We start from the raw sequence: 15,488 nt of genomic DNA on the forward strand, positions 1-15,488 counted from the left end.
TATAAGCATTTTACAAGTATTGCAATCATTGAGTAGAGATAATCATGGTATTTTCATCAGCTTGGTACTTTTTGAAACATGACTGTGTCGTGTAAACAATCTGCAATTTTTCAAGGCATGACAACTTGCCCCCATTTAATTTTCAAACCAAGGCCATTTTGCTAAATATTGGGCCCACGACAACTTTTCAACTGGGACAAAAGAGGGACCTCCTTCAGCCCGAGCACTGACTGGAGAAGGCTGCTGCCCGGGTCTCGGGCAGTGCAGCCCAGCAGATGCCCGGGTGGTGGTTTCAAGCATAGTTGAAAAATTGCAGTTTGTCTGTGCATATGTTTGGACTCTTTCCATGTTGTCCTGTTTACAAGTTAACCTAAGTTGGGGTGTTTGTCACGGGTCTTCTTGTTTTTGTATTTAAATAAATAAAGCAGAAAACTGTCTTGTGACGGTTTTGCTGCAGATAGTTATATCCTCATGTGTAACGTGCGTGCCTACCGGCAAGCACCTTAGTAAATTATCAACTCACCGCTGTGAACCTGCCAACTTGCTATAACAACTCTGCTTTAAAAAAAGTGTTTGTGATCAGGCTTTCTCTTTGTCATCGTATGTGCATGCAGTATGATCAGTTGAACAATAACCATCAATAAAGTTTCACAAGATTTGAAAACAAAGTTTCTGTAGCATTTATATCTAAGGATGAAAAATAAATTATCTTTAAAATTGAAACAGAGAGAGAAAGAGACTATATTAATCAATGAAAAAATGGGGCAGTAACATATATTTATACTGGTGAGGGAATGAACTAAAATTTATTAAGAGTTCAATCCCCACATTTATTATATAAGATATAGAAAACAAGCCTCCTAGTAAAAAAAAAAAAAAAAAAAAAAAAAAAAAAAAAAAAAAAAAAAGAGAGAAACAAAAAAAAACAGCAACAAAAATAAAAATAAAAAAAGAAACTATATTTCATTTAAACACCACAATAAAAGCAACTTGAAAAATGTTTACCAAACGTTAGGCTTCCAATTCAAAGTGTGGATGATACATCTCTTTTTGGAATTGCACACACAAAATGTCTAATGTGGGGAATAACAGAGTTTATTTGCAATTTTAATTTTCATCAGATGGTTTTACAACTCCCACTCTCCAAATGATTATATGGCGTTTTAGTCTATTAAAATAATCTTGAAAGGTTGAGGGTGCAGCCCATGGTAGAAAATATTTTGTTTATAAAGCTCCTTACAGTACTCCTAGTAGTCATTTTAAAAATGTATGTCTGAAATAGTTATGTAAGAAAAGCATTTGGAATTTTTTTACAATATATATTGGGAATGTTTTCACTTATATAAATAACTACTGATAATATGACTTATGAAAAAAAAAAAAAATATTACTACCATATGTGGAATATAGTGACTTCTAAACAGATTTAAAAAAGCGCCCTACAAACCCAGAAAATGTGTATATCTGTCTTTAGAAATTAGTGTTTATATCACAACCGTGATTTGTGAATAAAGAAAAATGGTTTGTAATATCAAAATAAAAGCTTAGTCTGAAAAGGTAAAAATACGTTGGTGTTCAAAGTCATTTTGCTTTTTCTTTTTTTACTGTGTTGGCCAGAGCTGTCCACGGCTGCACCGTCTGTGATCGACACGATACGCTCACAAAGGGCCGTACTGCTGACAGGGTTCCCAGCTCGGTTCCTGCCGGGAGGGGCGTTGGGGAGCCTGGTGGGGGGCAGAGGAGCTGGGGCAGGTGGGTGCCTGCCCGGTGTGCCCTGTCCCCTGCCCGGGGAGCGGGAGGGAGGGGGCAATAACCACACCGGCCAGCCCAGAGCCCAGCGCAGTGACATCTAGCACGGGACTGGGTGGAAGGTTTGCTTCCCGAAATGCCAAGGTTAATCCAGTATCGGATGTCATTTTTTCAGGCCAAACTGTGTGACGTGGGAGGAAGAATTGGGGTTTGAGCGTAGGAAGGAAAAAAAAGGGCGTCTTCCAAACTGACAGCATGGAAGTGGGACCTTTCAGCTCAGAGGATTGACCAACAGACCTCTCAGGTGCGATGTGCCCGTGGCTGCTCAGCCAAGAGCTGCTCAGGGAGCACTGGCAGTTGCTGGTGGGGATGTGCCCCCTGCTCTCGGGGGGCCCTGCACCACTCCTCACCGGTGACAGAAGGGAGCAGCCTTCTGGTTCGCTGTCTTTTCCATGGACAGTTTCTAGTGCTGTGCATCTTCGAGTACAGGGGAGGGGAAAAAAAAAAAAAAAAAAAAAAAAAAAAAAAAAAAAAAAAAAAAAGATAGCTGTTCTAGAAGGCTCCTTCTTATCCCTCTGTCACACTTTGTCATCCAAGACAGACAACTTTATGCTTGTAGGTCTAGACTTACCCATCGGTCCAACAGCTCGTGATGAGGTTGATGAGCTTAATGTGCCGTTAATCGTGTCACATGCATCCCAACAGAGTTATGTGCTCTTAAACTGGGCTCCTCCTATCGTAATTTAGCAGAGGAAGAGAAGACATAAAGATAAGGGATTCGATATTGCAGGTTTTACGGTTTAGCAGCAAGCTTTACTCTAAAAGTGCTTGGATCCTTCCGGGAAGGTAAAGAGAGGAAACCCTGAAGTTTGCAAGGAATGTTGCGGAGGTATTATGTTATCCTGACTTTATTTTTATAGGAAAAAAACACCAAACACTAAATGTTCAAGCGTGCTCTGCTCCATACCAGGCATGAGGGATAGACTGAGTGTTTCCTTTGGGGGCTGGAGGAAATGACACAGGTGGTAATGCTGAGCAGGATTTGAACTCAAGGAAGGTGAGATACGTGTGAAAAGATAAATGCAAGTGGGACAGACACACGCAGCCTGAGACACCACGTAATTTTTGTGTTTGGATTAGTAAGTCTGTTGTCTGGTAGTACCATTATTTACGATTTGATGCAGTAGTGCTTCCTTCCTTGGCCAAGTAGCCAACACGTGCTAAATTAATAAGAACTTCGTATTTATCGACCAGCTGGCTAGAGAATAAGCAAAGCATCATACGTAACCAAAAGGAAAAAAAAAAAAAGGAAATGAAATGAGGTTTTCAGGGTATTTTTTTCAATTATTTAAAGGTCTAATTCAATTTAATTGTCCAGCAAAAATGAAATTGAATCTTTTTAGGAAATCTTAGAACTGTCCCTGTATACCATGTCCTGCACTACTATATCCTTGATCATCTTTAAGGGCATCCGGGTTGTTTATTAGCTTCCTATTTGGGTCAAATGTTATGTAAGTTTTTTTGCTAGAAGTTCATTTTCTTTAACTTTCTGGGGAGTTTGTCTTCACTTTGAATTGCTTTTGTGCTGTATTGCTGTGTGCTGTATTGCTGTTTCTTACCTCAAGTGATTTTTTTTTGCAAGTTTGACATGTTCCTATTGCCACATTTTTTCAGTTTTACAGTACAGATGTGTGAGGGAAAAAAAAAAAAAAAAAAAAAAAGGGGGGGGAAAAAAAAAAAAAAAGCAACCTCGTTTCACTGGGAAGAGATTTGAGTGGGAGGTGAGATCAGAAGGGAGACAATGATTTTGAGAGGCCTTTGAAGAATTTATGAAAGTGTCATCAAAACCAGACATCTTACGAGTATTATAAAAGTTTAGCATAATGCTTCATTTATTCCTAAAGGGCATACGCTTCACCTCTCACTATAACACGAGCTTTATGCCAAGTCTTTCAAGACTGGAACTTGAGTCTTTACAACATGTAGCTTGATTCATACAGCAATGGAGATGTTTACTTTTGGTCTGAAAGGGAAATTCTTCTCCAGCAGCTTTTATGCCTCTCCAGCACTTCCGTAGGGCACTGCATGCCAATGATTGTCTTCCAGCACTTCACAAAAAGCACAATGGACACAGACTAGGATCAGAAAAAAGAAAATCTAGGTAGAATATGACAGTATAGCATTAGCTGGAATCTCTTCTCTTAATAAGACTGAGATTAGCACAGGGAGGGGAAAAAAAAAAAAAATTACTTCTTGATCCAAGAGCTGGTCTTTATTTTCTTACTTGGAAAAGAAAGGTTTTTATTTGATGCTGGTTTGTGTTTGAGGATGTGGATATATTTCCTATAACCACACAAAGAAAGGCTGAATCTAAAGGCAGCGTAGTTGAAGCAGTGGTGTGACTACCCGATCATTTCACCACTCACTGTAGATGGCCAGGATACAACTCCTGCTGTGCAGTAAAGCCATGAAACATACGGATTACCCATTTGCAAAGAGCAGATGTTTTGAATTCTACCCATGAAGGGACCTGGAAATATCAGTGTAATTTGAAGTGTCCAGGCAGGCAGCATTCAGGGCTGGGAGACCCCGTTCAGCTGCAGTTTAGCTCTCTAGTAGATGCAGTCAAACTTTTTCAGAGTCCTACCAAGGTGCTCAAGGTAGGTGATCTTGGTTTATGTGGTCGCAGTACCTAGTTACGTAGGGGTACGAAGAGTGTTGGGTGTACGGGGAGGTAGAGATGATTGCCACTGAAACCATGTTCAAATCACAAATATATGTGGAAGATGGTTTTAAAAAATCTTCTCTTGGCTCAACTCGATTCAAGAATGTTTGGGTTGTTTGGTGGTTGTTTTTTTTTTTCCATATGTAGCTGCCGTGTGCATATTGGGTCAAGTCACTCTCAGTTCTTCTGTTAAAGACCTTCCCTTTCACTTGAATAATTCGTCATTGAACTTTATCAATAGCCTGTTGGTTGGGACTCTGCCCTGAATTCCAGTCCCTGTTCCACATCAGAATGAAAAACCATGCCTCCGGGACCCCATCACCTGCCTAATGGGGACTGGATGGCAGGGAAGTGTCCCTTCTCCTTCCCATGAGACAGGGTGGCTTGTTGTAGGTTCCTGGTTCCAAAAGAGATTTACAGCTGAAAATCCAAACTGGAGACAGGCTCGTTGTGTTTAAGGTACTTCACAGCGCTCCAGTCTGCTTCTCAGCACCGCTAGGGCTTGGTTTAAGTTTGCTTTCTGTTAGCTTTGATTTACCCGTGCGCTGCCTGGGCAGCCTGCATGCCTAACCGATTTAATGATTCCGTTCTTTAGCAAAAGGCCTGTAAGTCAGGAGTTCAGGACATAGGAAACCTGTTAAATAAAACATAAGTGAATGCGAAAGTAATCACTTAATGGACATTACGAAAGGACAGTAAACCAAACAGTTCAGTCCAATCGATGATGTATAACATCTAAACAAATGTGACAACTAATTAAGGATTAGGCTCTGTATTTTGGATGACAGGTCTTATAGAAATGAACAGTTAGGTTATGTTGGGGAAAAAAAAAAAAAAAAAGCGCTGCATTTTGCAAATGTCAGGCAGACAGCTCAGTAAGCAGAAAAGCTCAGTTATCCAATTAAAATAAATGTGCAGTGTTCTCAATATAAAGAGCTAAAGCATCCTTATGTTGAGGAGTTAAGATCCTGAAATATAAGTGGAGCAAAAAGTGCTCTCTATAAAGATTAATGTAATCTATCAAGATTAACATTTTGCATGCTGGCAAAGGCAGATAGTAATGTGTTTCAATTCCTGAAATTGGAAACATTAGACCAAGATCAGTACCGATTTAAACCCCAGGTAACCCCAAATATTGAATTGAATTCATTATTTACAACCACGATGGGCTAATAAACTTACCCTAATGGCTTCTATGGGAAATAGATACCTACAGTAGGTGCTATCTTATTTCCCATAATCCTCTCTGATACTTCATGTGAAATGTAATAACACCTTGCATAAATGTAATTTAGGGAAAAGTCTTCCACTGAAAGTAATTCCTGTTTTATTCAGGAGTTTGATTCCCATCCTAAGCAAGAGTAGGGATGGATTTGCATATTGTCATGTGCATGAGTGGCATGAGAGTGGCCACAAAGTTTTAAGAACACCATGGGGGATATAGTTTAATCTCATTTTTGGGGTTGCTTACTAAAAAAAAAAAAGGAGGTTATTGCATTACAATGGAAAGCGAGTGGTGGGAAGGGATCACAATAACAATCTAGAAACTCGCCCTTTCATTGCAGGAAAGAAGAGTCCCACTATCTAGATCTTCACGATGACTGTCAGCAGAGCGTATCTTTGTTTTAAACCAAGATTTAAACCTGCGCTTTGGTGTAGGTCTCCAAAATAAGAGTTTCTAAGGCTGGAAACTTATAAGCACACACAATTTTTTTTTTTTTTTTTTTTGAAAGGATATTCAATTCAAGGAATTTGCAACAGAATTAACATGAAACATCCAGATTTTTCTGGTGGTTTATAAAGCAGAAAGTTATTACTAGGAGGGAGGCTTTAGAGGCTTTACCAGTGGTATTAAAATGGAATTCAAGTTTGTGAGGTGCCTGATTTATAAAAAAAAAAAAAAAAATCTGTCAAATGTTGAAATGAGAGGTGAGAATCACAGCTCTGCGGCGCTTGAGAAAGCATGGAAGATCGTGGCTGTAACACTCCCACCTCTGTTTGATTTTGCCACCCACAGAATTGCCACCTTTTTTGTGAAGTGAGCAGTTGCACTTGCAGCTCTGAGTGCCTCTGCTGTCCTCACCTTTATTCTTCTAGAAGCTTTGTTTCGCATGTTCTTGGACACAACTTTTGATGTTCACCCACAAGGGCAATGATCCAACTTCGTATTATTTGAGAGATGTCCTGGGGATACAGACGTTGTTAATTTACGGATTCAGCTGATAAACCGTGTAACCAAGGTTTCATCACAGACATCAAAGAGCTGGAGCCCTGTTGCTCCACAGTTAAAAAGCAAAAAAAGTGGGTTTGTTGTTTTTTTTTTTTTCAGGGAAAATGTCAAGCAAGAGGGGAAAAAATAGTTGTCTCTGGGAAGCTGAAAAGCAGCATTTATTGGCAGTTCTCGTATACTGAGAATAGAGAGAGAAATATGCGTGTTGCTGAAGGTGGTAAATTCTGCTGGAGGAATGAGAAATTTCTATGGGATGTCGCTAGATTCTGATACATGTCTGTCTTTTTTTTTTAAAAAAAAATTTTTTAAACATGACCCACTGTTAGGCCATGCTGTAGAAATGTGACGTTGTCTCCTGTCTTCAGCCAACTTTGCCCCCCGGTATCTGTTTTCCATGATAAGAATATCTCTATCCCCGGGTAGGCGAGGACGTAATTTGTGCCCTGAGATTAGGAAGAAGGCAGCATCACCGTAGCGCTCCGCTCATCCACTCTGAATCCACTCTGAAATCTCTTACCTCTGGAAAAACGAGAAGTGGCAACAGGAATGTGATAAGCAGAGCAACACGGCCTACTTCTTGATAATCTTCTTTTACAGCTTTATTCTCGGTGGCTTTGAGGAGAAGTCAGTAGAGAAATCTTTATACCCAGTGCCAGAATAACGGGAATACATGTGAATTTGTGGTCTCATCGTGTTGTCCATCTCTTTGCTATGTAGTCAGCCTGATTCCGGCACCGCGATGTAGAATTTTACACCGCTGTGGAGTCTGTCGTAGGACTGGGGACAGGAAAATAGACTGTACACTACTGGAACACCCTAAGCAGCAGATCTCCAGTAAAATGAATTATCGTAAGACAGGTAGAGATTTCTGAAAGTGAAAATCAAGTATCTTATTCTTAGCGGTCAGAAGGAATTAAGTGCCATCAGATACTACGGTCAGCACTGATCTGCCCAAATCTAGTGAGAGATCTTCAGAACGTTTCCATCACATCTCAAGCTACAGACAGGGTTGTTTGAAACCCCCCCCAAATGCCGGTTGCCTTATTCTAACGTGAATCTTGTGGTGTTTTCAAGTTGTTCGTCCAAAGCACACTCAGGGTTTTATGAGACTGAAGTCACCTAAAGAGGTACGGTCCAACTTTGGCAGACTCATTTGCCTACATTTGCCTAGATCTTTGACAAAGTTCTATTTTTTTTTTTTTTTTTTTTTTTTTAACCGTTAGATTTCTGCATTTTCTCTACAAATTTGAAAGTTCTTCTCCCTTCTAATTTAATTCCTAAACTTATACTTCATTTTGTTCATGATTAAAAGAAACAATGTGGAGCGGCTAAGGTTTTTGTTTTGGGTTTTTTTTTTCAATTTAGACGAAAGAGAAATTAAGACCTTAACTTGCTAATTACCAGCTCATTTCCTGAGAATTGTATTTTATGAAGATTTGGTAGAGTGGTAGAATATTTATCCACAAACGTATTCACTTATCTGTGATGATTTTAAAAGCTGTATAATATTTTCTAGCGCAACGGCCCCTGAGTTAGTTGAAGCAGCTGCCAATAAATATATTTTACTTAAATTTTCCAGACCTTAGCTGTTGCATCTTTTTATTGTTCTGTGAAAAGCAACCATTGCATTGTATATAATAGTGATGATATTTTACGCCACGCAAAAATTGCCGGTTATTTTTAGACTGTGTGGTTTAGAAACTTTCTTAGAAACAGAAAGGACACAGCTGCTTATTTTGTTAATAATCATTAGCAGGTTACTACTCATTTTCTGTCTCGTGCACTAACAAAACTCTAATGTCAAGTCTTACGGTAGCATTTTTTTGCATAAATATCTCCTGCCTGCATATCAGTGTCATAAAAGAGTGTTCACATATTAACTTTGCTGATTTTTACTCCGAAATTAACTTTCCTTTGCTTTTCCTCTTCGGTGGACAAGGAGCTGTACTGCAAAAGGTAGATGATATACTGTGCTGTTAGCCAAGTAATCTGGATTACTTTCAGAATTACATTTAAAGATTATTTAAAAAGAAAAAAAAAGAAAAAAAAGAAAAGGAAAAAAAAAGAGAAAATTTGTTGGTAGTTATGCAGATATGCGGAGGGCACTTAATGAGGTAAGGGAAAGCAGTTTGCTGAGTGAGCAGATCCTAGGAATTTTAAATAACTTCAAGGCTGCTAAAAGGAAAAGTCATAAGGTCTCTGGTGCTTGTGATCATTCTGCAGAAATCCAGACAACATTAAATGGGAAAGTTTTCATTTATCTGTTGTGTAAGCACAAACGTGCGACAATATCAATAACGTATTTTTTATCGGAGAAGAGACACTGTCTTAAATATTTTTTTTTGTGCTTATTTATGAGGTTCAGCCCAAAGCATATAAGCATCTAAGGGTTTTGGGGTTTTTTTTTGTATATTCAGGAATGGATGTCTAAAAGCAAATTGATACATTTTTCAAAATTAAAAGTAAAATTATTTTACCTAGGGAGATAGATTTTCAGGATTTTAGACTGAGCAAAGTAGAAGGCTGGTTTGGGACAGCTATGTATGTTTTTCACGTGTCACAGGCTAGCTTCATGCTGATCCCCGTTCATCGTATTTCATTGACCTAAGGAGCCGTAGAACTAACCCGGTGTAGTTTCACTGTTAAAAAAAAAAAAAAAAAAAAAAGAGTTTTGAAGTCACTGAAGGGATTTATTTTTCTGTTGAAAACTCCACCAAAGCAGAAGAATCCACAGCTCTCCTCCTCCTCCTGGGCACAGAACAGGAGGGAAGTCTGAGCTCTGATGGCAGCTGGGCTTTGGGAAGCTGAACGTTAGTACCGTCCCTGCGTTAGACCGGGGCTTTGCACTGCGGTAGAGTGGAAATGAAGTCTCTGGTTGATGGATCATTACTCAATGAGAATAGTAACGTGTTAAATAGCTAACACAGTCAAACACTAAATATATAATGTAAGACACACAAACGCAACCATCTCAGGATTATTAAGACATCATGATGCATCGCCTGAGAAAGGAGCTGCAAGTTAGTGATGGCTTAGTGATGGAATAGGCACAGGCTGCAGAGCTGTGAGGGTTCGGGGACAAGTCTCTCACCTTCGTGTGCTCTGGATGTAAGGCCACAATCACAACTGCTGAGCCACGGAGATGAGCCGGGGCAATGCTTTGCTGCCTCTCCTGGTAAATTAATAAGGCATAGTCCAGTCTAGTGGGATTAGATCTAGACCTCTCCTATCACTGGTCTTTCGTTAGGCTTTCTGTGCAGTGGGGAACGGAGGGTGACTCACTCTCTTCTACGTATTTCTTCATACAGGAATTCTCTTTCAGCCTTCAAAGAAAAACTTGACCTTGAAGAAGATACAGAATTGATGCTTTTCTCCATCTAAGTTGCAGTCCTCCACACACATACAGGAGAAATTAATGATTTTTTTTTTTTTTAATGTTATGCTTTCCTGAACATTTTATATAATATCCCAACCTAGGTAAGTTATTTAAGGGTAACTGAAAACTGAATTTTTCTTAGAATCTGAACTGCAAAAGCAATGCAGCTCTTCTGTGAATCTGTTGATAATGTGGAGAAAAAAGGACCAAGATTTATGTAGCAGGAAGAAACCGACAGTCTTGTCAGGAAATTTAGAGGCTTAGCTCTTCAAGTCACTTTTAATTATCTCCCCCTAAATAGAAAAATCGCCAGTAGCTTGTAACATGCCCATAGGATGCTCCTTCCTTTCATAATAATAAAAGAAGCATGTGCCAAAGATTCTATTTCCTATTGGAAATAACGCAGGAGACTTTCCACTATGAATGAAGAGTTCAGTGCCGTGCCCTCATTGACAACTGGCCATCCATCTTTCAGCAAGTTTAACTTCAAGCTGAAAAAAAAAGCGCCTCAAGACGAGCCATGCAGAGGTTTGGGAAATTTCCTTATGATGCACATCTGTAAAACCTCCAGGACTTCTCCTTATATGTGGAGTTGCCTGTAACCAAGATGGCTTTACTGGAAGTATTACTACAGTTTTAAAGATTACTTCTAAGAGACAGCAACTGTGATTGCACTCTTTTCGGTAGTAATTGCATTCCTACAGGGCAGTTTATGGAGGTTTTCTGAGATCTTATTTCTATATTTGATCCGGGAGAAGCAGTTTGCTTAAATAACTCAACTCGGGTTGGTTTTGGTTTTTTTTTGTGTGTGTTGTTTTGTTTTTCCTTTTAAAGATTCTTTTTACAATTCCTAATATTAAACTGGAGGATAGTGAGAAGATCAAAGAGCAAGTAAAGATCTAAAAAGCATAACAAGAGTCTGGAGCTGGGGGGAAAAAAACAAAAACAAAAGCAAAAAAACCCCAAGCAAATTAAAGACCAAAGAAAACCCCCAAAGATTCATGCTCTCTCAGTACATCAACCTGACTTTAGAAGGGAAAAGTCCCTTTGGGCTCTTTTTAACTAACTACAATATCTCTCTTCCAAGAGGGACCTAGGAAAAGGGAATGGACATGCAGAGGAGCAGCCCCCAACACACCCGCAGAGCCATTCTGCCCAGAGAGCGTCCCACCAGTGCTGAAGAGCATAACGCAAAGCCATTTTACATATGGTAATGAGGACCCCTCTGTAGCCGCCTTCTCTTCCAAAGGAATGTTCATCCGAAAGGCACTTGCATTTCACTTTTTGTCGCCAAGCCATGTGGCAAACCTAGTCAGTTGGGTTTTACAGCCTTTGTTCTTAGCCCCTGACTGATATACAGCACTGTGACAGGCATAAGTTTTCTCCTTATTCAGCATGAAATTAATTTGACGTGTTCAAAGAAGCAAAGCTATCAAACTAGGATCGTAATCAGCATTAGCTTCTTCAGGGGAATCTTCACAGCCAAACGCTAAACTGTAATCTGTACATGCCAAGGACTCCCCCGAGCACCTCTGGCACCGCAGCCGTTGTTCCACACATGCTCCGGAGCAGACGTGCTCTGCCTGCCCTTGCAAAGGGGTGAAATAAGGAATGAATAGTCCTCACGCCCTTCCCCTGCCTTCCCACAGTAGCACCAAAGTTGTCACCAGCCAGCCCAAATGCGTTGTTTTAAATATGCTTGTAATGAGTAAATGCATCCATAGCCATTTGGATCTGGTGTTTTAAATGTTTAAGCGCCTTTTGGGAAGCTTTTAGGCTGAAACGTTGCTGTTAAGACACTGAAATATTAGTAAATCTTGCAAACGACACAAGTTCTAATGTTCCTCATTTCTGTGGTGCTGCATGCTGTGCTAATGACCCGGCGACTGGATTTTCTGCTTTTGAAAGCAGAGCTATATGCTGTAAAACTTTCATCTAAGTTGAGCTGCCTCTCTCTAATGAATTTTTTATTTGTTTACTCGTTGTTTCACTAGAATTTAAAAGTAGCAATTAAAAAAAAAAAAAAAACACAACACAAAAAAAACCCACAACAACCAAACCCTCACCCTTTAATAAGAAACTTGCCTTAATTCAAGGTCTGAGATAATGATGGGGAAAACGCCATGCTGCGTACGGTGAAGTGAAAGAAGTAAAGAAACATGCATAAATACACTTAGTATTTTACATATGAAGAAATGCATAATTCATGTGATGATGGTGTACGGCACCAGCCACATTTGCCACGCAGCTGTGCCTTGCGTGCCTCTGCATAAGCACGCTGCGCTGTCGGTTTGTTGGCAATTCCTGATGTCTTTTGAACCCAGGCTCAGCTCACTCGCTGTTTCCGATGCGGTTTGCTTCACACAGGGTGCAAGATTTCTTGAGTTTGGCCTGTGCCAGGTGGGAGAGGCCGAGCTGGCACGTTCAGCATCTCCACAGTGGTCTGAAGCAGAGCCTGAGCGCCCTGGCCGTGCTCGGCTTCCCGTCAGTGGGAGGCCTCCCTCCAAAAAGAGGACAGAAATGAAAAAGAAGCAGGAGCAGACAGTGAGAGGAGAGCTTGCATGAAAAGTAGAGCAAGCTAAGGCAACTGCGCGGGTGATGCTTGGGGACATGGATGTCTCCCCAGGGGTAGGGAGAGGCTGCGTCCCACGTGGAGGCTGCCAGCACAGAACAGCCCCCCCTCCACCTTCAGCCGGGGAGAGCTGTGTGACCCCGCAGGACCGACAGCGTGGGTAACACCCACCCAGGTTAGTATTCCCGAGGTCGATCCTGTGATCTCTGGTGGTTCTGGTGCAGCTCACACGTGGAATGGTGACGGGGGGACGCGATGGTACTCCCTCCCTGGCTGCACACATCCTTGGATCTGAGGCATGTTTGTCCCAGGGTTTGCTTTTCTCAGGAGTAGAAAAAAAAAATTACTCTGTGTACAAAAATAAATAAGACAAAGCATCAATTCTGTTTCAAAAGCAGAGACCAATATTTATATCGTATGTACTTAGAGTAGATTTGGTCAGAACAATGTACTTAGAAAGCTATATGGTTGAAATACAGTTATTTTTGCCTTATTTCTGAGCCAGCTTTACAGATAAAAATCGCTCAGCCTCGGGGATAGGCAGTAGATAAAAGTTTGTGCCTAGTACCCCAAGGCATCTTCCTGCGATGCTCAGCTGGCCTCAGAGCAGAACAGAAACCATCTCTTCCTCCCCGTCTTTTATTTTTATTTGTTTAATCTACACTTAGTTCCAAAACTTCCTATTAGAGCTCCGGAATCAGAGAGCATAGTGTGTTTGGAGAGCTGTAGGTCTTTATTATGGTAAAATCATAACATCTAAAATCCAATTCAGTCCTTGCTATAAATAAGTATAATGAAGAATTTAATGATATTCCAACTAAAATTAGTTAGAAGGCAAACTTTAAAAAATGACACAGATCATTAACTGGGAATATTTCTCAGAAGAGATTTGTTATATTAAAAAGGCACTGAAATTACTAGTGTTAATCAACTGTATTGTATTAAAAACTCTGTATAGATTAATTAAGCACTTTAAATAGGAAGAAATTAAAAAAAAAAAAAAATGGGGGTGTAGGGAAATCACAGGCTTGAATCTGGGTCTCCTACCATGCTGCTTTCCCTGCATTTCTTAAGCATCTGATTTAGTAAGAATTCAGATTAAATAATTCTTCTTGGCTGGGCTAAGCTGGTTTTAATACCTCAACTCACAAGTAACAAAATTTCTGGCTATGAGATTGGCATCACTTTTCATTGACTTTCCTCAGCTAGCTGCTCCCCCCAGCCCCACTGTTGGCTGAATCTAGTCGGTAAGGGTCAGAGAGAATCAGCAAAATACATTTTATTCCGTTTCTGTGATATTTAGCTTTACCTACAGGACCTGGCATTTCTAGGCGGTCTCTCACCTGAACAAATCTGGGTTAGTGTAGCCGTCGACTGCAGACAAGAAGTGCATTCGGCTCAATACACCTACAATTTGTATTTGCCAGTGAGGGCAGTTTAGCCTCTGCTGGCTCCCTTAGGTACAGGGCATTTAAAGCAACCTCGGTTAAAAGTCCTATCCTTTTCAAAATCACTGTCAGACAGGTAGGCTACAGTTTATCTTTCTTCTTGTGGGAGACACAGAGCAGCTCCTCTCTCTTCTGGGCTGAGACAGCCTTTATTAGAAAGCAAAGTTATTCTGTTGATGGAAAAGCAGCACAGTAACCTCGTCAGCACCGTCAATGGCTCTAGGAGTACATTGTTCCTCGCCTCTACCAACCTACCACATCGGCATGTTCACGATCTAAGCTATTAGAATATTCATTCTTAACTCTTGCAGGAAAATGTACTTTGCTATTACGGCACAGGAAATGCAAACCTGCATCTGCCTCCTTGAATCTCGCTCCATTTTTTTCCCAAACTTCTGCCAAACCCATTTGCATCAGCGGTATTTATTTCAAGTATGATGAAAAAAATAAATAAATAAATAAATAAATAAAAAACCACACGAAAAACAAACAAACAAAAAAAAAACCCAAAAAAAAACAGAGGTGCTCCCTCTGTCTACTGCACTTACACTATGAAGAAGCATCTGTAAAAGTGGTCGGTACAGCTGAGATAAAAGGTAAAAAAATTTCTTTTCTTGTAGGAAGGTCTAAAATGAAATTTATAAATAAAGAACCTTTAAACCAGCCGTCTTCTGATCTGCCACATGCACAAATCACGGCCCAGCCTCCTAAGATAGCGTGAGGTTTTTGCTAACAGAATTTTTTAGCTCTTGGGCCATTGTAAAACCCGTAGGTTGTTTTCAATCCTCTGTGCACGACAAAAGAAACGTCCTCCAGAGATCCTCCGGTTCAGTATCTGCTACTGTAAGGGCAGCCCAGAAGTCAAACACTCCACCGGTTTAAACTCAATATTCAAACTTGAAAGCTGGGAGACCTGGGTATTTTTTGAAATCAGGCTTAGCATTAACAAAATTAACAAAATAAAAAAATAAAACACTTGTGCAGTTTGTGCGGCTCAGTAGTAGGTATTTTATATATATATATTCTCATTTCAGCTGTGTGGTGCCTTAAACAGCGCTGGGTATCAGAAACAGGTCACCAGTGGATTTTTCTGCAGTTCCTTTATAGAAGAGAATATTCCGTAAAACTCAAAAGCTCTTCAGCCAAGTCCCCAGTACTCAAGGAGCTGTTGTACACACAAGTTTTGTTACGGCGTTTCTCACACTCTGGGCACGCTCTTTAGTTAGGTGATAAAAATATTGACATACATTTTAGTGAAAGGCAAGAACCTCAAATGTTTATTTAAAACAAATTTTTTTTTTAATTTAATTTTATTTTATTTTATTTTATTTTATTTTATTTTATTTTATTTTATTTTATTTTATTTTATTTTATTTTATTTCAATTAT

The 15,488-nt window shown here is 40.0% G+C and overlaps 1 protein-coding gene across 23 annotated transcripts in view; it reads left to right on the forward strand.

Moving 5' to 3' along the window:
• RBFOX1 (RNA binding fox-1 homolog 1) overlaps positions 1 to 668 on the forward strand; it is a 1,263,570-nt gene extending 1,262,902 nt beyond the window's left edge. For all 23 annotated transcript variants that reach the window (XM_026858910.1, XM_026858934.1, XM_026858919.1 and 20 more), the window contains one exon: positions 1 to 668. This exon is cut by the window's left edge. The gene's annotated coding sequence lies outside the window, so the exon portion shown is untranslated.
• The last annotated feature ends 14,820 nt before the right edge of the window (positions 669 to 15,488 follow it).

This window comes from Athene cunicularia (assembly GCF_003259725.1).
Source record: "Athene cunicularia isolate RWA chromosome 14 unlocalized genomic scaffold, athCun1 chr14_part1, whole genome shotgun sequence".
In the NCBI taxonomy this organism is placed as follows: domain Eukaryota; kingdom Metazoa; phylum Chordata; class Aves; order Strigiformes; family Strigidae; genus Athene; species Athene cunicularia.